Source organism: Ornithorhynchus anatinus, chromosome 5 (genome assembly GCF_004115215.2).
Source record: "Ornithorhynchus anatinus isolate Pmale09 chromosome 5, mOrnAna1.pri.v4, whole genome shotgun sequence".
In the NCBI taxonomy this organism is placed as follows: Eukaryota; Metazoa; Chordata; class Mammalia; order Monotremata; family Ornithorhynchidae; genus Ornithorhynchus; species Ornithorhynchus anatinus.
Window position 1 is genome coordinate 51,932,209 of NC_041732.1, and position 25,613 is coordinate 51,957,821.

General features: G+C 42.5%; 1 long non-coding RNA gene and 1 other non-coding gene across 3 annotated transcripts in view; one reads left to right on the forward strand and one right to left on the reverse strand.

Annotated features, from left to right (window-relative positions):
• LOC120638380 overlaps positions 1-25,613 on the forward strand; it is a 133,561-nt gene that overhangs the window by 23,247 nt on the left and 84,701 nt on the right. The gene's annotated exons all lie outside the window — the stretch shown is intronic.
• On the reverse strand, positions 24,352-24,489 carry LOC114812628. The gene has a single exon (XR_003760279.1). It is a non-coding gene; the product is annotated as a small nucleolar RNA SNORA7 (small nucleolar RNA).

Consider the following 25,613-nt stretch of genomic DNA (forward strand, 5'->3'; position numbering starts at 1 on the left):
TTCGAAGAAGAAACTAACTAACTAAATAACTAACATTTGATCTTTAAGGAGGATTATCTGGGAATTTGGACAAGGGCAATATCCATACATATTAGAGAAAAGGTTGCAGGTCGTGGTTTGGGTTAAGTTGCATGTCATAGGCAAGTTCCTTTTTCCTTCATTGTGGCCAATTTGTGCCTCATGATGAGTTCTAATACCAAACCGGGGTCTGAAAACTAAGGTCACTTTCCCTGCTGTATCTGCTTCTTTGTGTTTAGTATCACACTGGATAGTTATTCCACCCTTTTTTAAAAAAAATTGTTAAATAATTTCTTCTCTGTCTCCGGCTTCAACCGGGATATTTTTTACACAACTAATTGCTGCTCTTACTGCCTGCTCCCAGGATATTGGAGACTTGCACCTGCCTAGATACACAGATTTGACTTAGCCAACGAATTAAAGAACAAATTTACCCCAAACAATCTGTCTAGTTTTTGTTTTCAGCCTATGAACTAATGCTCTTTTACCAGCTGACTGTTTCCTTTTTTTCATGGAATGACAAAAAATTTGGTGACATCTTGGGGCAAATTAGTGAGGCTCATCAGAAATCTGCTAGGAAGATGACTTTCCCAAGCAAGCACAAGGGCCTGTTACTGTGGTTTAGTGTTGGCTGCATTGCTATCAGGTGAATAGCAAGAAGAATTTAACTCAGAGAGAAATTTAATCCATCTATTGCTTAAGTTTTTTGATGTTGTATTTAAATGCTTTTGAGTTAAACAGAGAGAGCCACAGTGTATCTACCCCAGTGCTTAGAACAGTGCTCTGCACATAGTGCTTAACAAATACAAACATTATTATTATTATTATTTAGAGTCAAACTTTCAGCAGGGATGGCTTCTGGGAGCCAGATCCTGGGCCACCAGCCATTAGTCTACTGACCCAGGTTTGCTGTATTTTTGGTGTGGCTATCCTGGGCCTGGACTTCACTGAGGCTCCTGTTGAGTTCCCCATTTCCCCTTGAGCCCATTTTTCCAGCTCTTGGAGCCTCATGAGGATGAAACCTTGGACAGTCTGAATTCCTCAGAAGCACCACCAGTCCAGTGGAGCTCATCATGGCAGAAGTAAGTAAAGGATTAATGGAGTCAAGAAGAAGAAGACAGAGGCAGGACTCATGAAAATAACTGGCAAAGCTGCCACTGAGGTTTGCCTACCTTGACCCGCCTTCTCCAAAGAAAGCTATTGAGACCTGCAGGACAGGCGAACAGCCAGTGAGGAGGCTGCTCTTTAACTGTGGTTTATTTTTTTCTGGTATTTATTAAGCACTTACTATGCAGCAGGCACTGTAATAAGCACTGGGGTAGGTATTCAAGATATTGAGGTTGGACACAGTCCCTATCCCATGAGGGCCTCACGGTCTTAATCCCCATTTTACAGATGAGGGAACCGAGGCCCAGAGAAGTGAGGTGATTTGTCCAAGTTACACCAAATATAAATGGCAGAGCTGGCATTAGAATTCAGGTTTTCTGACTCCCAGACCCCTACTCTAATCTACTAGGCCACTCTGCTTCTGTTTATTAGTTTATCATCTTACCTTTACTTGTAGCTTCTAGCCACTTGGCAGCCATCAATCGTTATGAGTATATGTGTGTGTGCACACCCAGGTACATCTAGTTAGGTGAGTGTGTGGTGTTGTCTTTAATGCCTCTCCTTACTGCCCCTGACTATAAATGGACCCAGATCCACCCTTGGAATCAGCAGGATTTAAGTGGAGAATGGGCTTGGGCCTAGGAAACCGCTCCCTGGTTCTTTTTTTTGTTTTTGTTTGTTTTAATGGTATTAAGGGCTTACTATGTGCTAGGCACTGTATTAAGAGCTAGGCCAGATGCAGGATTTTCATATTGGACACAGTCCCTGTCCCACATGGGGCTCACAGTCTTTATTCCCCATTTTCAGATGAGGTAACTGAGACATAAAAAAGTTAAGTGGTTTGCCCAAGATCACACTACAAACAAGTGGCAGAGCTGGGATTAGAACCCAGATCCTTCTGACTCCCAAGCCCATGATCCATCACCTAGTCCGTGCTGCTTTTCTTAAACCTGATCTTTCTCAAGCTTGGTGAAAGAGAGGCTCAAGGCTTTAGCATACAACTCAGGTTCGGGGATTTGGGGAAGATGACAATCAAGAGATTGGTGGGAAGCCAAGGACCAAGAATGAGTTTGGGAGCTGCATCAGAAGGATAAAGGGCAGAAGATTAGGGGTGAAAGGCAGCAAGGTGGAGGTCATGTTTTTCATTGGAAGATTCATCTAATTTGTTTTGGTAAGGAAAGAAAAGCTGGGAAAGGAACAGTAGTGCATAGTACTAAGCTAAGAGCTTATGTTTTACTTCTGGTTCAAATAATAATGGCATCAATCAATAAATCAGTCATATTTATTGAGAACTTACTGTTTTCAGAGTACTGTACTAAGTGCTTGGGAGAGTACGAGTATAACAGGGTTGGTAGATATGTTCCCTGCCCACAGCGGATTTAGAGACTAGAGGGGGAGACAGATAATATAAATTCAGGATATGTACATCAGAGCCATGGGGCTGAGGGAGGGGTGAATAAAGGGTGAAAATCCAAGTACGAGGGTGATGCAGAAGGGTGTGGGAGAAGAGGAAGTGAGGGCTTAGTTGGTGAAACCCCTTGGAGGAGATGTGCTTTAAATATGGTTTTCAAGATGGGGAGAGTGATCACTTGTCTGATATGAGGAGGGAAGGCATTCTAGGCCAAAGGCAGGACATGAGCAAGGAGTTGGCAGCAAGATAGATGAGATCGAGGTACACAGAGTAAGTTGACATTAGAAGAGTGAAGTGTGCGAACTGGGTTGTAGGAGAAAATCAGGAAGATAAGGTAAGAGGGGGCAAGTTGATTGAGTGCTATAAAGCCTATTGTATGGAGTTTCTGTTTGATGTAGAGGTGGATGGGCAACCACTGGATGTTCTTCAGGGGTGGCAAAACATGAATTAAATGGTTTTGTAGAAAAATGATCCGGGCAGCAGAGTGAAGTATGGACTAAAGTTGGGAGAGACGGGAGGCAGAGAAGTCAGCAAGGTGGATGATAGAGTAATCAAGGTGAGCTAGGATAAGTAGGATAAGTACTTGGATTAATGGAGTAGCAGTTTGGATGGAGAGGAAAGGTTAGGTTTTAGCAAAGTTGTGAAGGTTGAACCAACGTGATTTGGTAGCACATGGAATATGTGGGTCGAATGAGTGAAATGAGTTGAAAATAACTTGGTACTCATCAAGTGCCTAAACATCCATATTCCTTCCCGTTTTCCCCCATCTGTAATTTATTTCAATATGGCTCCCCCTCTAGCCTGTAAGCTCCCTGTGGGCAGGGAGAGTTTCTAACCACTGTTTTGTATTGTACTCTCCCAAGCACAGAAAAGCAGAATGGTCTAGTGGAAAGAGCATGGGCCTAAAAGTCAGAGCACCTGGGTTTTAATCCCAGCTCTGCTTCATGTCTGCTGAGTGACCTTGGACAAGTCACTTATCTTCTCTGAGCCTCATCTGTAAAATAGGGATTTAGTCATACTCTCTCCTACTTATACTGCGAACCCATGTTGGATAGGGTCGGTGTCCTACCTGATTTTTTTTTATCTATTCAAGTGCTTAGTGCAGTGCTTGGCACAAACTAAATGCTTAACAAGCACCATAAATAAAGCTCTTGGTACAGCATTCTACACACAGTAAGCACTCAAATACAATTGATTGATAAGCGCTAAGAGCTGGGGTAAATACAAAGCATCACCTTTGTGATCAAAACACATCAAAATGTCGAGCCCGGGAATGTTTGCTAGCTTCCCAGAATCACTTCTTGACCCAGCTCCTAATGATAATGACAATAATAATAATAATCGTGATATTTAAGTGCTTACTATATGTCAGGCACTGTTCTAAGCACTGTGGTAAATACAGGATAATTAGGTTGGACATAGTCCCTGTCCCACACTGGGCTCACAGTCTTAATCCCCATTTTACAGATGAGAGAACTAAGGCACAGAGAAGTTAAGTGATTTGCCCAAGATTACACAAGAGACAAGTGTCCTCTCCTGGTTCACCTCTTATCTCCCTGCCTGTTCATTCTCAGTCCCTTTGAGGGCTCCTCCTGCCACCCAACCCATCCCCTAACTGTAGGTGTTCCTCAAGGATCAGTTCTTTGTCCCCTTCTGTTCTCCATTTACACTCACTCCCTTGGTGAACTCATTCACCCGCTCGGCTTCAACTATTATCTGTACACAGATGACACCCAAATCTACATCTCCTCCCCTGTTCTTTCTCCCTCCCTACAGGCTCATATCTCCTCCTACCTTCAGGACATTTTCACCTGGATGTCTGCCCACTATCTAAAATTCAACATGTCCAAGACTGAGCTCCTTATCTCGCCTCCCAAACCCTGTCCTCTCCCTGGCTTTCCCCTCACTGCGGACAGCACTACCGTCCTTCCTGTCTCACAAGCCCACAAGTTTGGTGTCATCCTTGACTCTGTTCTCTCATTCACCTCACATATCCAGTCTGTCACCAAAACCTGCTGGTCTCACCTTCACAACATCATCGAGATCCTCTCTTTCCTCTCCATAATAATAATAATGGTGGTATTTGTTGAGCGTTTACTATGTGCATAGCACTGTTCTAAGCACTGGGGGGATACAAGGTGATGAGGTTGTCCCATGTGGGGCTCACAGTTTTAAGCTCCATTTTACATATGAGGTAACTGAGACACAGAGAAGTTAAGTGACCTGTCCAAAGTCACACAGCTGGCCAACGGCAGAGCCAGGATTAGAACCCATGACCCCTGACTCCTAAGCCTGGGCTCTTTCCACTGAGCCACGAAACTGCTACCTTGTTGTTACAATCTCTCATTATAACCCTACTGGATTACTGCATCAGCCTCTTTTCTGATCTCCCATACTCCTGTCTCTCCCTGCTTTCAGTCTATACTTCACTCCGCTGCCTGGCTTATCTTTCCACAGAAATGCTCTGGGAATGTCACCCCCCTCCTCAAAAGTATCCAGTGGTTGCTTATCAACCTTCACATGAAGCTAAAACTCCTCACTGTTGGCTTCAGAGCTCTCCATCACCTCCTCCCCTCCCTTCTCTCAGCCCACCCTGCACACTCCTCTGCCGCTAACCTCCTCACCGTGCCTTGTTCTCGCTTTCCCATCATCGACCCCTGGCCCACGTCCTACCTTTCTGGCCAGGAATGCCCAACCTCTTCACGTCCGCCAAACTAGCTCTCTTCCCCTCTTTAAAGCCTTACTGAGAGCCCACCTCCTCCAAGAGGCCTTCCCAGACTGAGCCCCACTTTTTCTTAGCTCCTCCTCCCCTCCCCATTGCCCCTACTCCCTCTGCTCTACCCCCACCCTTGTCCCACAGCACTTGTGTATATAATAATAACAATAATAATAATAATGTTAGTATTAAGTGCTTACTATGCACACAGCACTGTTCTAAGCACTGGGGTAGATACAGGGTAATCAAGTTGTCCCACATGAGGCTCACAGTCTTAATCCCCGTTTTACTGATGAGGTAACTGAGGCACAGAGAAGTTAAGTGACTTGCCCACAGTCACACATCTGATAAGTGGCAGAGCAGGGATTCAAACCCATGACCTCTGACTCCCAAGCCCATGCTCTTTCCACTGAGCTACGCTGCTTCTCTCTATATATGTATATATTTATACATATACATTATTCTATTTAGTTTATTCCTGATGTGGATATATCTGTAATTCTATTTATCTATTCTGATGTCCCTGATGCCTCTCTACTTGTTTTGTTATCTTTCTCCCCCTTCTAGACTGTGAGCCGTTGTTAGGTAGGGATTGTCTCTGTTGCCGTATTGTACTTTCCAAGCACTTAGTACAGTGCTCTGCACACAGTAATCACTCAATAAATATGATTGAATGAATGAAAGTGGCAGAGCCAGCATTAGAACCCATGATCTTCTGACTCCCAGGCCCATGCTCTATCTATTAGGCCATGCTGCTCCTCTTCTAGCTCAGTTGCCCCACCCAGTTTCTCCAGCTTTTCTCCAGAAGCCCAGAACTGGCATTAGTGGGAGTTCTGCCATAGTAGCTTTAGCAGTAGTGGAAACGGGTCAAGGCCACTATCGGTAAGAGAAAGTTCCTATTATTCCTGCCAACTCATGAACCAGCATTTTCACAACTGACTAAAGACACTAGAATCATGTTTTTGCCACCCTGGGCTTATATTAGGCTAGGTTAAAAATATCAGTTTTCCCCTAACACCGCATAATGCACTTAACTAAAATGTACAAATTCTTTCCAACCTGAAAAGTGTCAATCTGGAATTTCACAATTTGGTCTTTTATTTATAATGACTTCTTGGTACTACTTTATGTGAAAGACAAAGAAGTAACAGTCTACTTCTATTCATGATGAGGCCTTATAAACAGAGCTACTGACAGTTTTATCTCCGCTACTGCAGGGTATATTTGGAGAGATTGGGATTTATCCCAGTACCCTTAACCAGATCAGGTCCTATTTGAAATCATTGAGCATCGAGAACCAGGCTTATCCACACAAGAGTATAACCTTGTCGTAAATTAAATTACCTTGCAGCTTTTCTTCCATCTCCACCGAAGCTTGGAAGGAAGGAAACAAGCTTAAACTGTAGAGTATCGGGTTTAGGTTAGACATTAGAAATCATTTTCTGAAAGTGGTAGTTGTTAAAAAGTGGGCCAGTTACTCGCAGAATCTCTCCCCGATAGAGTGCGAAAAAGTCCTTTTCCGAAGATGCTATGAGTGTAATCCTACATGGAGGCAGAGAATTGGACTTCTTCACCACTCGAAATCTTTTCAATCTTGTACTTGAAATAGAATCCTTTAACTATGTGATTTCTTTGTGTTTGTGGGAGCGGTTGTAAATGAGCAACACTGGACATTACTGTTTCTGAAAAAATGTGAAGATTTGATTTTCCTCTGTGATAGAAAACCTTTCAGTTTTTGTGCTCCTCCAGTTCATTCATTCAATAGTATTTATTGAGCGCTTACTATGTGCAGAGCACTGTACTAAGCGCTTGGGATGAACAAGTCAGCAACAGATAGAGACAGTCCCTGCCGTTTGACGGGCTTACAGTCTAATCGGGGGAGACGGACAGACAAGAACAATGGCACTAAACAGCGTCAAGGGGAAGAACATCTCGTAAAAACAATGGCAACTAAATAGAATCGAGGCGATGTACAATTCATTAACAAAATAAATAGGGTAACGAAAATATATACAGTTGAGTGGACGAGTACAGTGCTGTGGGGATGGGAAGGGAGAGGTGGAGGAGCAGAGGGAAAAGGGGAAAATGAGGCTTTAGCTGCGGAGAGGTAAAGGGGGGATGGCAGAGGGAGTAGAGGGGGAAGAGGAGCTCAGTCTGGGAACGCCTCTTGGAGGAGGTGATTTTTAAGTAAGGTTTTGAAGAGGGAAAGAGAATCAGTTTGGCGGAGGTGAGGAGGGCAGGGGCGGGGACAGGCGGTGGCTCGCCTCGCGGCGGACCGCCAGCTCGATTGAGACACTTACTGTTTTGCCCAAGACAAACCAAAGGGCAGCTTGAAATCACGTCACAGGTTCAGCCTGTGGAGCCCAACTGAATATCCGAAGTCCAGCTGTTGCCTGCCCTCGTTCATCTTCCACTCCAGTGGAGAGACAGATCTTGTGTTACCCAAATAAGGAATAAACACATCTCTCAACAGACCTTTCCAGTAAATCAGGACAGGGCAACAAAAAGGCAGAAAACCCAACTTGTACAGGAGGACCGACACCCTATAACTAGGTGTTAATGGTAGGGTGTGTGATCCGTTAGCCTGCTCACCCATAAGGTAATTTTTTACATGTATTTTGTATTTGCAGTTCAGCCACATAGACAGAAAAGCCCTAAGTTGTGGTTCTGCAGAGATATGGTTTATGGTTTTTTTGGGGGGTGTTCACTTCTGTTTGCCTCCTGAGTGTCCCTTCAGCCATAGCTGTAACCCAGAGTGTGGGATCCTCTGTCTTCCTCTTGTCTCACTTTGTCTGCCTATTCACTAAAGCGTGCTCTGAGGCACCTTTAAATTGAGAATCAGCATTGCCTAGTGGTTAGAGTCTGGGCCTGGGAGTTAGAAGGACGCAGGTTCTACTCTCAGCTCCACCACTTTGTCTGCTGCATGCCGCTGGGCAAGTCACTTCACCGTGCCTCCATTCCCTCATTTGTAAAATGGTGATGAAGACTGTGAACCCCATGTGGGTCAGAGACTGTTCGACATGATTAGCTTGTTTTTATCCCAGTGCTCAGAACAGTGCTTGACACAAAGTCTTAACAAATGCCATTACTATTATTATTGTTGTTGTGTTGTTGTTAAGTTCTCTCCGTCAATTATATTTATTGAGCACTTCCATATTCAGAGCATTATACTAAGCACTTGGGAGAGTACAACAGAGTTGGTAGTTTCCTGTCTACAAGAAGCTTGCAGTCTAGAGGGGGGAGAGACATTAAAATAAATTATGACTATGTATCTAAAGGCTGTAGGGGCTGAGGATGTGTTGAATATTACGTGCTTAAAGGGAACAGATCCAAGTGCATAGGTGGTGAAGAAAAGAGAGAGGTTGTAGGGCCAATGAGGGCTTAGTCAGGGAAGGCTTCTTGGAGGAGATGTGAATTTTAGCATGGTATGATTCCTGCCTTCAAGGAGTTTATGGATAAAAGGAGCAGACAGACATTAAAATAAATTACAAATAGGGGAAGTGCCAGAATATTAGAATATACACATAAGTGTGATGGACCTGAGGGTGGAGTGAACAGTATATTTTGCATGTATTGTACTCTCTCTCTCAGGCTGTCACCATAACACACTGAAGCAGCATGTGCTCAGTAAATACTACTGATGATAAAAAGGTGATGATGCTCGAAGCGGATATATACCCTTAATTTTCCCCTACCTCACCCCTGAAGCACTTATGTACATATCTGCAATTTAATATTAATGTCTGTCTCCCCCGCTAAAGTGTAAGCTCTTATGGTCAGGGGATGTGTCTACCACCATGGTTATATTGTACTTTCCCAAGCACTTAATACAGTTGTCTGAACATAGTAAGTGCTTAATACAACCGATTGATTGATTGATAGGAGGATAGAAGGTTTATAGGCTGGAGAGGTCAAGTCACCAAGTAAGTTTCTGTGCTGATGTCAGGACTCAGGCCGGCTGGCAGATAGACCCAGGTATATTTTTCCATCTCTGGGCAGATCCACATAAAGCACTACTGTATTTGGGGAAAAATAATTTCAAAAATAAGCTGGGCCATGATAATGTGGCCCAATTTGTTAAATATGTCCTTAACCTCCAAAAGCTATGCATATGAACAAAGGGCACTTATTGCACAAAAGCAACCTTGATACATTGATGTACTTGGCGACACTTGGCCTACTTGTCAAATCTGCAGTGTCAGGGCCATTTGACTGTGGAATGGGATGAGTCAGGGGTCTCGGGGCTTTCTCTGTTTTCTTATTTCTTGACAATTAGTGGCTGAGGCTTGAAAATATAATAGGTCAACCCAGAAAATGGCAGTCAATATCTCTCGCTAAAATTTCCTGATGAGACTTCCTTTGGCTCCGTTACCCAATTACCGAAAACACAGTTCAGTGAAATCGTATAATGGTCCCTGGAAGAAGGAGGCTTGTTATCCCAGGGATTTTATTTTGGGGAATTGATTTTTGGGGTTGAAACAGCCTTGGATGCAGTTTGCAGGCAAGTTGTTTTTTGTTTTGCCCCAGAAACCTTTCCTTGCTTCGACATGTTCTTTGCTTCCAGAGTGATGGCCACCATTTCAATCTTTCCCTTCATAAAAGGAAACGCCTGCAGAGAAATAATATCCCTGGGAGAGAAGGTTAAAGGAAAGAAAGCAAGAGTATTTTGTGGATTTGGAGGTTTTATTTTTGTAGCAAATCATACACCACCGTTTTTATTTTTCTATTTCCTTTAAAATTTGGCAACTAAATGTGAGACGCGTTTTTGAATCCTAATAATAGAGGTATATAGGTAGTTGAGAGCAATTTGCCTCAATAATGTATTAATCTAGCCTGGGAGTTTTTTGAACAAGTTCTATTGGAGAAAACGCTAGAGTTGTAAATAGGTCTTAGAAAATCTTACTGACGATGCTTTGCATCTCACTGGTTTTTGGAGAAGAGAGCAGGTTGTCCACCAGAGACAAGACCCCGGAAGTCCAGGGACTAGCATTCATTTTTCCCTTCAGCCACTGACTTGGTGAGACCTCAGAAAATCAGGCAGTATTGCAGCAGCAGAAGTGTCAGGTTAATGATTTCAGTTGAGAACTGAGGTTTTTAACCATATTTTTGTGTGATGTTCAGTGCAGGGAAAACTATATTAATGAGATTCTCAGGCATGGGGGTGGAATAGAGTAAATCCAAGAGTCTCTCAAAGGTTCTCAGCCTGATCTGAGAGTTGAATGGGTTTTTTGGTTAAATAGTGATTGAAAACATAGCAGCTCCCCCAATCATAATATGGCACATTACAAAGGCAAAGAAAGCGGCTATAAGTCATACTTGCAAACCCTGGGAAATTACGAATGACAGCTATTAGTCATTCTTACGGGCAGGAGATAAATCGTTTTTTATTTTAATTGTCAAATCTGATGCTCCAAATAAAGAGAGAAGGGTTCTTTCCTGGACATGATAATATTGTACATTTTTTTTCCTGAAGTTAATGCGGGGCCTTCCCGCTGAGCTACTGGAAGATTATTTTTTTCCACAATGCTCAAGGTACACATTATTTTTTGAGGGCTGCTTAAAGGCAGTAGTGCCCTATTTGTGGCCATTGCCCCCCTTTCTTCTTTTCTCACAGTTTTTCCCCCAAGTGATGCCTTTTTCTTGTTGATATCTCCATTTTCAGGGTGCAGTCAAAGTGGCTGCCATACTTCCTCTGAGCTATCAGGGAAGGGGAAGGTGGAGGCAAATAATAATCTCCTTTTAGGCGGTAAACATCTGCCAAAAGCATGACATTTGCCAGCCAGATTTAAAACAAAATTCTCAAAGGGGTTTTACCTGATGAAATCTGGGAGAGGTTATGCAGCAATTCTGAAATGAAGCATTTATTTTTATTAAATCTGAGGAGAAAAAATCTCAATCTCAAGTCTCCCTGTGCCCTGGCCATTCCTAAAAGTAGATGTTAGCATGGCGAATTTCTTAGCAGGTTAACTTTTCAAGGGGCTTTGAGCTCCAAAACACATGAAAGTGGTGTTTAAAAATTTAAAGGCCTGATCTGTTCCAGGTCTGTGGAGCAGCAGAAAGAAGCAGCTTTTCCCAGTACCGTAATTCCCCAACCACCAGCTCTTTAAATTAAGATGTTTATGACAGCTGCTTGTGCTTAATGGAATTCACATAGGCTAGGCCATTAATTATTGCTCTTTTTTTGCAGTTATTCCCTTCATTCATTCTAATCCTTCCATATTCAGTATCATGGGGGGATCCTTTTATGCTATAGCAGCCATCATTTATTTGGGGGTGAATCAAACTGGCAAAAAAAATCATGCTTTAGATTGTCATGCAGCTGATAACAGTATGAACTTGGCTCTGTCCCCATACATCGGAATCTCATTTTGTTCCTCGTTTTGCAGACGCTCAGGTGAGAGCCAAAGGACAGCGAATTCTATGGTTAGATGTTAGGTCCACGCGAACGCTAGATTTTTATTCTTTCTTTCTAAATTAGATGTTAAGTGTCAAGTAAAATTAAGTAGCTTTGGGGTTTTTTTTTAATTACAAGCGCTTCTCACTGGCTGTTTGAAATGAAAAAAAAAAAAGAACATGACAGCTCAATGAACCCCATAGAACTTGATGATGGTAAATATTTGTCCTGTTCCTTTATTACCATTAAAGTACAATTCTTTCAGTGGATCTTGAAGCCACATTGACCCCTTACCAGTGAATGAAGGGTGTGGTTCCTGCCCTGTTCTGTACTAGGGTTTAAGAGAGGTCAGATTTTGGATGTTCAGCTACTTCCCATTAAACTGAGCTCGGTAACGGTAGCTTCCCATCATCATCCTTTTCTATTGTGATTTTTTGTTTTAAGGTTGTTTACAAGACAGTAACTATTTAGCTGAAAAGAGGATATCAGTGGTATTTCAGTTCTTACTGTGTGCAGACCAATGTACTCTCTCAAACACTTAGGACAGTATAACAGAGTTGGTAGACATGTTCCCTGCCCACAGTGAGCATACAGAGCAAAATCATTGAGATCTGAATGATTTCAGTCATGCATATTGATTGCAGTGGCTTCACCACACAATAAGGTGAAATTTTTTTCTTTCAACTAATCAATGGCCTTTAATCTTTCAGTGGTGAGAAGCACCCCTGTGAGTTTAACCTCTCACCATCATCCTTTGCTGTAGTGAATTGTTTTAAGGGTGTTTACAAGATAGTAAAGTGCTGAAAAGAGGGAAATCAATCAATCGTATTTCAGCACTTACTGTGTGTAGAGCACGGTATTAAGTGCTTGGGAGAGTATAATATAACAGTGTTGGTAGGCACGTTCCCTGCAAGTAATTACTATGTGCAGAGCACTGTACTAAGCACGTGGGAGAATACAATACATTTTAATTTATGGTACTAGTATATTCACTGACATGGTCAGAGAAAAGGTCTTATCTGTTTCCAGAGATAGACCCAGGGTGGCCATTCATCCAGGCTTCGAATGGACAGAGCAGTTTTCAGCTGGTCTGTCCCTTGGTCTGATACTTTCAAGGAGGAGAAGGGATGGGTAAAGTGGTGTCCAGTGTTCTTCAGTATCACCCATTCAATTATTAACTATAATAATGGTATTAAGCACTTACTGTGTGCCAGGCACTGTACTAAGCACTACTGTGGATACAAGCAAACCAGGTTGGACACAGTCTCTGTCATTACATTCATTCAATCGTATTTATTAAGCACTCCCCATGTGCAGAGCACTGTACTAAGCACTTGGGAGAATACAATGCAACAATAAACAGAGACAATCCCTGCCCACAATGAGTTTGCAGAGCAGGAGAGACAGACACCAATACAAATGGACATCAATATAAATAAAATTACAGATACATACACAAGTGCTGTGGGGCTAGGGGGCTGGGGGAGAGCAAAGGGAGTAAGTCAGGGTGACACAAAGGAGTGGGAGATGAGGAAAAGTGGAACTTAGTCTGGGAAGGCCTCTTGGAGGAGATGTGCCTTCAATAAGACTTTGAAAGGGGGGAGCATAATTGTCTGGCAGATTTGATGGGGGGAGGGCATTCCAGGCCAGAGGCAGGATGTGGGCCAGGTGTCGGCAGCTAGACAGGTGAGATCAAGGCACAGTGAGAAGGTTAGCACCAGAGGAGCAAAGTATGCAACTGGGCTCATAGTCTTAATCCCCATTTTTCAGATGAGGTAACTGAGGCCCAGAGAAGTGAAGTGACTTGTCCAAGGTCACACAGCAGATGAGTGGCAGAGCAGAGATAAGAACCCAGGTCCTTCTGACTTCCATGCCCGTGCTCCATCCACTAGGCCACGAATTGGCCACTTTACCTCACCAGCACATTGAGTTGATGGGTTCACGTAGTCAAATGTACAGAAGAAACCTCAGTGCTATATGTTGTAGTCCATTAAGTGGATCCACATGCATCTTGAGGAGCAGGCTTGGCAGATGAAATGCTTGGTCAGTGACTGGTAGATGATGTTATACACTGGGACAAACTGGATTTTGGATCAGGTCCAACTACTTGAGAGAGGCCTGCTGCCCCAATTCTAACTCTTGCAGTACTTTCCACTTTATCTATAATTTAGCCTTGGAAGTGCCAGTGAGGACCAGGTGTGTGCATTTGGAAGTACGGATCCTGGAGGGCCTGATGCATCAACTTTCAGGGTGTTGCTGTCATCTTAAATGAGACCTGATGAAAAGAGACATGAGTTGAGGCCGGCTTGTCCATCAACTTGGTTTTTGCTTCCACCTTGACTACTGCATCTGCCTTATTGCTGACCTCCCTGTCTCCAGCCTTTCCCCTCTCCAAGCTTTCCCCTCCCTACCTCACCTCACTGATCTCTTACCACAACCCCAACCAGAACTCTTCTCTTCTCTAATACCAACCTAGTCTCTGTACCATGATCTTGGCTTTCTCGCCATCGACTTCTTGCCCACATTCTCCCTCTGGCCTTTAACTCCCTCCTCTTTCAGGTCTGAAAGAGCACCATTCTCCCCATCTTCAAAGCCCTACTATCAATCAATCAGTGGTATTTACTGAGCACTTCTGTGTGCAGAACACTGTACTAAGCACATGAGAGAGTACAGTACAGCAGAGTCAGTAGACAGAGCCTGTGCCCACAAGTTAGAGTAAATCCTGTCTTTTCCACGAGGCTTCCCAAGACTAAAGTTTTACTTTCCCTATTTGCCCTCCCTTTCACGTCACCTATGCACTTGGGTCTATTCCCATTGACCACTTTGTCACTCTAGACCACTTATGTATATATCCAGCTGTAATTTAATTTTTGCCTCTCCCTTTAGTCTGTAAACTCCTTGTAGACGTGAATTTTGCCTATCTCCTCTATTGGTTTGTATCTATCAATGGTATTTATTGAACTCTTACTGTGTGCAGAGCATTCTACCAATTGCTTGGGAGACTATAATACTGCAGAGTTGGTAGACATGTTCTCTACCCACAAGGAGCTTACCGTCTATATGGGAAGAGAGACATAAATATAAATTAATAATAATAATGTTGGTATTTGTTAAGCGCTTACTATGTGCAGAGCACTGTTCTAAGCGCTGGGGTAAACACAGGGGAATCAGGTTGTCCCACGTGGGGCTCACAGTCTTAATCCCCATTTTACAGATGAGGGAACTGAGGCACAGAGAAGTTAAGTGACTTGCCCACAGTCACACAGCTGACAAGTGGCAGAGCTGGGATTCGAACTCATGAGCCCTGACTCCAAAGCCCGTGCTCTTTCCACTGCGCCACGCTGCTTCTCAAATAGATTACAAATACATGTCGGACTGAGAGTAGAGAGAGAAGCAGTGTGGCCTCGTGGATGCAACACAACCTGCACACTTCGTTCCTCTAATGCCAGTGTACTCACTGTACCTCGATCCTGGCTATCTTGCCGCCAGCACCTTGCCCAAGTCTTGCCTCTGGCCTGGAGCGCCCTCCCACTTTGTATCTGACAGACGATCACTCTCCCCATCTTTAGGGCCTCATTCAAAGAGGCCTTCTCCAACTAGGTCCTCATTTCCTCTTATCCCACTCCCTTCTGCATCACCCTTATCCTAGGATTTGCACACTTTATTCACCCCTTCTTCAACCCAACAGCCCTTATGTACATATCTGTTGCTTAATTTATATTAATATTTGTCTCCATGCAAACTTTAATTTCATTGTTGACAGGGAACCGTGTCTACTAACTCTGTTATATTATGCTTTCCCAAGTGCTTAGTACAGTGCTCTGTACAGAGTAAGTGCTCAGTGCATTTGATTTTATACTCCCCCAATTGCTTAGTATATTGCTTTGCCTGTAGTAAGTTCTTAAAAAATACAACTGATTGATTGGTAAGGACAAGAGAAGCTGCAACTCTCTTTTGGTGCATTGTTTACCTTCTACTTAAGCCTACTTGTCTTGAGCCACTCAGATGCACTCACAAGGATTTAGTCTCTTTTTCTCTGTTTTATGAACATAGCGCTGTTAGCCCAATGAGGAGCAACATGACCTAGTGAAAAGAGCACAGGCTTGGGAATCAGAGGACCTGGGTTCTAATCTCAGCTTCACCACTTGCTGCTGTGTCACTTTGGGCAAGTCATTTAACTTCCCTGTGCCTCCATTTCCTCATCTGTAAAATGGTGTTCTCCCTGTTAGACTGTGAGCCCCAGTGGGACAAGGACTCTCTTCAACCTGATGAACTTGTATCTACCCCAGTACTTAGAACAGTTCTTGACGCATAGCACTTAACAAATAACATTATTATTATTATAATTTTCATTATCATTCCTTTTTTTTTTTTGGCAAGTGAAGGAAAGAAGGAATCCTAATAATTGTTGTGGGGAGTTCCTCCTTCTTATCTAGGCCTAGAATCCTTAAATGTCTTTCATTGATTTCCAGATTGTTCCAGAGATGCTGAATGGACAGGGCAGAGGATTCTAAAGTAAAAAGGAGGGGATGGGAACTGAGCAGTGACTATACTGTAGGAGTAGCCTCCCATTTTTGGCCCCAGTGTCTGGATCAATGCTAAATGGCTCTGTCAGCCACTCCACTGAGCCATAATAGCAGCATTAGCACTTCAAAAAATATCAGGTGCATAAGATGTTTTTTACATATGTTAGGCTCCTTGAAAATTCTGACCTGTTAATTAGCAGCTTTTTTTAATGGTATTTGTAAAGTGCTTACTATGTGCCATATTAGACAAATATTAGTACTATGTAGCTACTGTAATAAGCACTGTAGTAGCTACAAAACTATTAGGTTGGATGCAGTTCATGTCCCACAAGGGTCTCGTAGGTTTAATCCCCATTTTACAATTTGGGTAACTGAGGCACAAAGAAGTGAAGTGACTTGCCCTAGGTCACACAGCAGACAAGTAGCAGAGCTGGGCTTAGAACCCAGATATTTCTGACTGAAGGTCCAAGCTATATCCATTATGCCATACTGATTCTATCTTCAGTTATTGAGACAAAGCTCTGCAACATATACAGAGCACACTAAATTGGTTTTCAAACAAAATGTCTTGACCTCCAGGTGAGAAAACAAAAACTAAAATATAAACCATAAATGTATACCCGTAGCCTAATTGGATAGTTTGTCTTCCCCCTTTCCCCAAACCTGTTTCTCATTGAGATAGCTTTTCCTTCATACCAAAGCAATGAAATGTCACAGTGCCCAGTGTTCTGCAAGCTTTCTTTTAATTTGTCACTATCATGCACAATATTCCCTCTTATTACTTCTAAAAGGAAGAGCTAAACAAATCCAGAAGGTCAAAACCTGCTTCTGAGCCTTCAGTGTAATTCAACCCATAGATCGTTGCTGTTTCCTTATAGAACCAAAAAATAAATTTAATTTGTATCATTGAAATATAATTTACAGAGGAAGTTCTGCCATTCATTTATTCATTCAATCATATTTATTGAGCAGAGCACTGTGTGCAGAGCACTGTACTAAGTGCTTGGAAAGTACAACTCAGCAACAAAGAGACACAATCCCTGCCCACAATGGGCTCACAGTCTAGAAGTGAAGAGACAGACATCAAAACAAGTAAACAGGCATCAGTAGCATCAATATAAATAGAATTATTTATATGCACATAGAATAGAATATACACATCAAATCCATGACTTTGAGTTTTTAGAGTGATGATTCAGAATGAGTTCCTTTATTATATTTCATCTAATATATGTCTATGCTAAAATAAAACAGAGATATGAGATACAGAAAAGACTGATAAGGAGTCTTTTAAAACTGTTCAGTCAACAGCAATGAGAAGCACTATGGCCTAGAGGAAAGATCACAGGCCTGGAAGTCAGAGGACCTGGATTTTAATCCCAGCTCCACTGTGCTTGTGCCTTAGTTATCTGTAAAATGGGGATTGAGGCTATGAACCTTATGTAGGACAAGGACTGTGTCCAATCTGATTTTTGTGTAGCTACCCAAGCACTTGGTAAATACTATGTGCCAGGCACTGTACTAACTACTGTAAAAAATATATATTAAACACTATGCAAAACACTATATTAAGACCCTAAGAAAAATACAGAATGTATATGAGTGATCTCTGCCCTTGAGGAGTTTACAATCTACTGAGAAAGAAAATCATAAATTAGTGAATAATCAATTGCTAGGATGAGAGAACACAGAAAGAAAGCACCAATGAACAAGTAAAACAATAACTACTAAATGTATAAATTCCTAGGATCTTTAGGGAATGGCATGACTGAGCAGTTGGAAAGGGATTAATCAAGGAATAATTCAAGGAAGGGTTGAATTTTTAGTATAATTGTGGTTCCCTTTAATGCTTAATGTGTGTCATGCACTGCACTAAACACTGGGGTAGATACATGATAATCAGGTCCCTATTCCACATGGGGCTCATGGTCTAAATTGGAGGGGTAGGATTTAATCTCCATTTCACAGATGAGGAAAAAGAGGCACAGGGAAGTTAAGTGACTTGTCCAAGGTCACACAGAAAAGTAGTGGAACCAGGATTAGAACTCTAGTCCTCTGCTATCTAGGTTTGTGCTCTTTCCACTAGACCATAATGCTTTCCAAATGAGAAGGAATTTGAAAATGGATAGGGGTATGATTTATCAATAGTCACTGTCAAGCTGCTATTGAAGTGTCCTTAATAACTTTGACTCACAATTAAAAGCGTTATTTTGGTGTCCCCACATACCTTGCTACTCACAAGATTTAAGAAACCCTCAAGAATTATTTTTTGTATTGTTTTCCCAAGAGGTATAAGAAAATCTCCTGGGAAATGGGTTAAGTTGTTAGGACCCGGGGTGGATTTGTTGGCTCCTAGCATACCAGAAAACTCTGGATGGGTTGTACCCTGATGGATTGTTTTATGCCACATCTGGCCTCAAACAGCTCTCTACTTTTTGGGAGCAAATACATAACCACTCAAAGCCAGTTCAAGAACATGAATGGATGGATAAAGATCAACTTCCCCTCCTCAAACCCTTTCAATTGACCCTTTCCCCACATCCCCCACTCTCAAGCGTTCGTGTCAAGATTCCCCCGGAATAATTTCAGAACAATTCCACTCTCTAGGTGTGGTAGTATTAATAGAATTTATGAAGTGCTTACTGTATGATCATTGTGTGACCCCTTGGTCTGTGGCTTCAGGCAATTATCCAGAGAACCATGCCAAACATGGTTTGCTGCTTCTACCTTCTCAAATTAGAAAAAGTGACAAAGAGGACTGCGTTCTTGGAGTGCCTGACTCAATTTCAATTTTTAGTGTTGAGGACTTTTTCCCAGACCAAAAATCCACTGGTTTCCTCCTTTGCCCCTTTCCTCCCTCTCCTGTATTGCCCAAGCGTATGTCAGACTTCTGCTTCAGAAGATTCTTTACACGAAAATGATTTTACTTTAGGAAACATTGCACGTGTCTTGAGTTCATTGAGACTTTTACTTCTGCAAAGAATGAAGTCTTACATTATGCAAGGAGGAAATTTTTCCAGCTACTAAGCAAACCACATTTCTCTGATAACTGAAGTGATTACCAGCTGTACAAATAGGCACAAAAAAGCTTTAGGTCCCATCCCCCTGCACCGGCCCCACACACACCATTTCTGCCACCCTGCAAGAGCTACACTACGCTGTTCCTATGCAATGCTCTTGGGCTCTTGGGGCCACCTTCTTCAGGAGCTTCATTTATCACACAAAGAGAAGCAGTGTAGCCTAATAGATGGTCCAGGAAGCACAAGGACCTGGGTTCTAGTACCAGCTCCACCATTCTGCTATGTGATCTTGGGCAAGTTCACTTCACTTCTCTGTTGCATCAGTTACCCTAACGGTAAAATGGGGATTAAGGCTGGGAGCCCCATGTGGAACATAGGACAGTGTCCAACCTGACTAGTTTCTATCTACCTCAGTGCTTAGAACAGTGCCTAGCACATAGTAAGCACTTAAATACTATTTAAAAAAAAAATGCTTCACCTGTGGCAAAATCCTTTCTCCGTAAATGGGCTTGACTGTGAGTTTCTTAAGGCTAAGGATCATGTCTACTGTCTATTGGATCATACTTTCCCAAGTACTTAGAACAATTCTCTGCACACAGTAAGTGCTCAATACCATTTATTGATTGGAAATGTAAATTGCCCAAGTGACATTTATGATTCAAGGGACCAAGAGGGAATGCAGATTTGTTCAATTTCAGTTAGACCCCCAGCCTGATTTCTTTTAAGTGCCTAGCCAAGTCTTCATATATTCTTTTTCATGGGTACGACAGTTTATTTTACAAACTTTCAGCATCACACCACTGAAATTATGAGTATTAAGCCCCATTCTGCCAAAATGTGTGTTTACAATAAGCATTTTGGTTATAATGTTGTTAGGAAGCATTCATATGAGAAAGCAACACTTTTCATTTCAAGTACGGCTTGCCACATTGTTGGAAGATTAATAATGATAATAATAATAATAATGATAATTGTATTTGAGTGCTTACTAAATGCCAAGTACTGTTTTAAACTCTGGGGTAGGTACAAAATAATGTCAGGCACAGTCCCTATTTTGCACAGGTTAGGTATCATATCCCCATTTTACAGATGAGGAAACAGAGGCCCAGAGAAGCTAAGTAACTTGCCACCCAGGAGGCAAATATCAGAGTTGGCGTTAGAACCCAGGCCCTCTGACTCCCATGCTTGTTGTCTTTCTACTAAGCCATGTTGCTTCTCAGTGCTTGTCCCTGTGCCCATGTGTGGCATCAGAAACAGCGAGTGCTAAAGTGTGGGTTTTTCTAAAAGTGGAGTTCTGCAAAAACATAACCCCTGTGTTGTAGGAGAAATGGTAATATTTCTAGCATGACACGCTTTACACTCTTAAAGTCCTAACAGATAGTGTTAGGGCTTTCAACACATGTGAAGACATGTGATTTAGCTCTTGACTACCAATGTTATTGTTACATACGGGACTTGGGTTGTGGGAAATCAGATTCATTCTTTCGTCCCATCCCACAAAAATCTTTTGAACCTTTAAAAATACCTGGAGAAAAAGGAGTGGGGAGGGAGAACTGAAGGGAGAGACTGTTTTAGCCTTTGCTTCTGGGTAGCTTTGTTTTTCCTGAGCGCTTTGGAAATTCCTTCTGGCTCCTGCTAAATTAAGAGAAAACAAGAGCTTTAAGTACAGGATTAAGCATTTCTGGACTTTGGGCTGAAATGATGAACATGACCATGGGTGATTTTTAGGATGAAGAAGCAAAATAGGAACCAAGAAACACCATTGTCAATACTGTATTGAGGGCCCAGTGGATAATGGTGGTATTTGTTAAGTGCTTACTATGTGCAAAGCACTGTTCTAAGCGCTGGGGGGATACAAGGTGATCAGGTTGTCCCACATGGGGCGCACAGTCTTAATCCCCATTTTACAGATGAGGTAACTGAGGCACAGAGAAGTTGAGTGACTTGCCCAAAGTCACACAGCTGACAAGTGGCAGAGTCGGGATTAGAACCCATGACCTCTGACTCCCAAGCCCGGGCTCTTTCCACTGAACCACACTGCTTTTCTGCAAAATTCTACTCTCTGGAACTATACAAAAATACCCCAAGTTGCTCTTAAACTGTAGTGGGGGAGGTGATACACTACCATATTTTAGAAGGAAGGAATTGATAAAACATTAATAAACAAATGGATAAATGCCCAAGGGTGAAGATGATTGATGGGATCTTGTGATTTGGTCAGAGACATAAATTAATCAACCAATTGTATTCATTGTTTTATATTTGTTTTTAATGCTATTTGTTAAGTGCTTTCTCAGAGAACCTGAGTTCTAATCCTGGCTCTGCCAATTTCTTGCTGTGTGACTTTGGGCAAGTCATTTAACTTTCTCGGTGCCTCAGTTTCCTCAAATGTAAAATGGGGATTAAATCCTATTCCCTCCTCTTTAGACTGTGAGCCCCATGTGTGACTGTGTCCAACCTGATAAACTTATATCTACCCCAATGCTTAGAACAGTGCTTGACACATAGTAAGTGCTTAACAAGCATCATAAAACAAAAAAATCAAACAGTGAAGAGATGGATGGGCAAGAGCTAGAGGATTTTGAGGAATGGGGAGACATGCACAAAATGATGATGATCTGGGCAGCAGAGTGAAGTATGGATTGTAGTGGGAAGAGACTGGAAGCATGGAGGAGGGCAAGAAGGCTGATGAAGTTGTCGGGTTGGGATATGAAAAGTGCTTGGACCAGTGTGGTGGCAGCTAGGATGGAGAGAATGGGGCAGATTATGAAGATGTTATGAAGAAAAAACCAACAGTATTTGGCAATTTACTGAATATAGGGGCGAAAGAGAGAGAGTCAAAGATAATGCCATGATTGTGAGTTTGAGAGATGGGAAGAGACTGTGAGGCCATTGTGGGCAGGGATTGTTTCTCTTTGTTGCTGAATTTTACTTTCCAAGTGCTTAGTACAGTTCTCTGCACACAGTAAGTGCTCAATAAATATGATTGAATAACGAATGAATGGGAAGGATGGCATGGTATTAACAGTTATGGAAAAGTTAGATGGGGGAGAGGATTTGGGAACTAAAATAAGATCAGTTTATCATTTTTAGATTGAGATGTCAGGAGGAGGCTGGAGGAGATGGGAGATGACAGAGGGAGAAAGGTCAGGGCTAGCGAGGTAGATATGCGAGTAATATCAGTAGAGGTTGAGGTGCTCAATGGTGGAGATGACATCACTGCAAGGCTTTGATGAAATGGGTGGACGGACCTACTGATCTCACCAACTTCTTTGGAATTATTCACTATGTTGAGGCTCAGTTGCACGAAGTAATGAAATTCTCGGATTCTTTTGGCATATCGCAAGCTTTGTGGCATTCATTTTCTTAATGACTGTAATCTTCCTCCATAATTTAAAACAATTTGGTTCTGTATGTGGTTGCCAATGGAGCCCTGGATACTGTATGTGGTTGCCAATGGAGCCCTGGACACTGCCTGGAAATGGGGAAATAAATGAAAAAGCTATTAATATGGTTTTAAAGGAGGCTGTTAATGGTGATAATCCAGACTTAATCTGTTACCTGACTCAGGGAGAGAAGCGTCCATCTCCAGTCGTGCACAAGGAGGAAGCCCATTAGTCATGACAAGTGATGTCTGCCACCATTATGGTTTGTCTGGGGGCCATCTACAGCTCAGCGAAAACTGCAGAGATGCATGCCAATTCCTATTCATCCAAATTTCACTCCTCGGGTAGTGTTGAAGCTTCAACTCCAGATTCTCTATATCATGGAATAACTCTGTTGTTTTCCCAAGAATCAGATCGTCCATTTCTGTATTCCTTGGATCTGGATCCTGACAGAAGATGTCTTTTGCTCTTCCCAAAACAACAGACGTAATCTCATTACTCTTTAAAAGAAAATGAATATCCTTGTATACTTTGGAGGTCTTCCCTTTATCGCTAGATATTATTAGGTCAATATTAAAATAGATTTTAGGTGCAGGATGGAGTCCTATTTGTCTGGAATGTGTGAAGTACAACGTAGTATAAGATCAGGTGGTGACGGCCTAAATGATTTCATGCGGACCATCCAGCCCCGATTCTATCAGTTCCAGAAGAAGCAGTGTGTCCTAGTGGATAGAGTAAAAGCCCTGGGAGTCAAAGGAAGTGGACTCTGCTGCTTGTCTTCTGTGTGACTTTGGGCAAGTGGCTTCACTTCTCTGTGCCTCAGTTATCTCATCTGTAAAATGGGGATTCAGACTCTGAGCCCCATGTGGGACATGGACTGTTTCCAACCTGATTAGCTTGTATCCACTCCAGCGCTTAGTGTAGTGCCTGACACACAGTAAGCGCTTAACACATGCCACAAAAAACCAAAAAACCTGATTAGCTTGTATTTACCCCAGTGCTTACCTCAGTGCCTGTCACATAGTAAACACTTAACAAATACCATTAAAAAAATAGATGAGACTTTGCCTTCCTATTAATCACTAAAGATGCTTTTTAAGTTTCTAGTGATGGTACCAGATTGGCGTTTTTCAGGCACATCTGGATAATAGTTTAATAAGGTGACATTAACTCTTTTGAAGTGAAATATCTCTCTACTGTCTGTGTTGAAACTTTGAAGTGTCCGTTCTTACTGCCATATCAAAAATCTTCTTCACAATATAAAAATGGTGGTATTTGTTAAGCATTTACTATGTTCAAAGCACTGTTCTAAGCACTTGGGGAGCACAAGGCGATCAGGTTGTCCCACATGGGGCTCACAGTTTTTAATCCCCATTTTACAGATGAGGGAACTGAGGCACAGAGAAGTTAAGTGACTTGCCCCAAATCACACAGCTGGCAAGTTGTGGAGCATGGAAACCAAACCCATGACCTCTGACTCCCAAGCCCGGCTCTTTCCACTGAGCCACGCTGCTTCTCACAATGTGCCTGATGTATGGGAAGCAGCATCTTGTCTAATGCCATCTAGTCATCTCCGAACCAGAGTGACGCCATGGACACATCTCTCCCAGCATGCGCCACCTCCATCTGCTATCATTCTGGTAGTCTATTGATAGAATTTCCTTGGTAGAAATACGGAAGTGGTTTTACCAATGCCGCCTTCTGCGCGGTAAACGTGAATCTCCACCCTTGACTCTCTCTCATGCTGCTGCTGCCCAGCACAGGGGAGTTTTGACTTGTAGCAGATGGCCTTCCATTCGCTAACCACTGCCCAAGCTAGGAATGGAATGGGTAGGCCTCTGCTTCACTCTCCCTCACAAGGTCGAGACTGGTAGAGTACTGGAAACTCCCCAGATATGACTCTGAGAAGGGAGGAAGCAGCATAGCTTAATGGAAAGACAATGGGCCTCAGAGTCAGGGGATCTCGATCCCGAATCCCAACTCTTCCACTTCCTGCTGTGTGATCGCAGCAAGTCATTTAACTTCTTTGTGTGTCAATTTCCTTATCTGTTAAACTGGAGTGAAATCCCTGCTCTTCCTCCTGCATAGATTGTGAGGCCCATGTGGGGCAGGGACTGGCTGACATGACTATCTGTTTCTGCCCTAGCACTTAGTACATCACTTGACAGATAGTAAATGCCTAACCAATGCCATAATTACTAGTATTATTATGTCAACAAAACCCAACAGCAAGATAAAAATCTTTCAGTTAATATCAAACTGCCCAACTGGACTGCTGCTTTTATTCTGTTAAGGGAAAGAAAATCCATAAGGGTGGAGAAAGAAGAAAGAATTTTGGTGAATGAAGGATAAGAATTCTTGTGAAGATAGGGTGGAAAATTCCTTTTCTGCACAGAATACAATAGAATCCAATTCCAAGGACTCCTCCCACAAACCTTGGGATACTCAAGTCAAAACGATAAATACTACTTGTCTACTGTGTGACCTTGGACAAGTCACTTACCTTCTCTGTGCGTGTTATATCATCTGTAAAATGGGGATTAAGACAGTGGACCCCTTTTGGGATATGGACCGTGTCCAACCTGATTAGCTTATATCTACCCCATTGTTTAGTACAGTAACTGGCACACAGTAAGCGTTTAACAGATACCATTTAAAACAGCAATAACAAAAAGAGAAGCAGATCTCACCTGAAAAAGTCAGTTGATCACGACTTAGATCATCAGCAAGATTTGGGGAATTGGCCCCATTTTTAGGAGTCACATTAAATTTTAATGGCCACTGATTTATAAAAGCTTCAGTTTGGAATAGCTAGATAGGGTAGATAACAGGGGAGAGGCTTAAAGTAGGACAGATCTGGTCAACCAATACACTCAATCCCTGTTCAGCCTGAGGACATCTCACCTGATGAAAAGCCCTCTAGGGGAAAACCGAAAGTAGCAGATATCAAAGCCCAAGTTTTCAAAGAAACAGTCTAGATCGTAACTTAGCACCAAGGTGGGATGAGATTTTACCCTCCAGAGACACCAAACTCT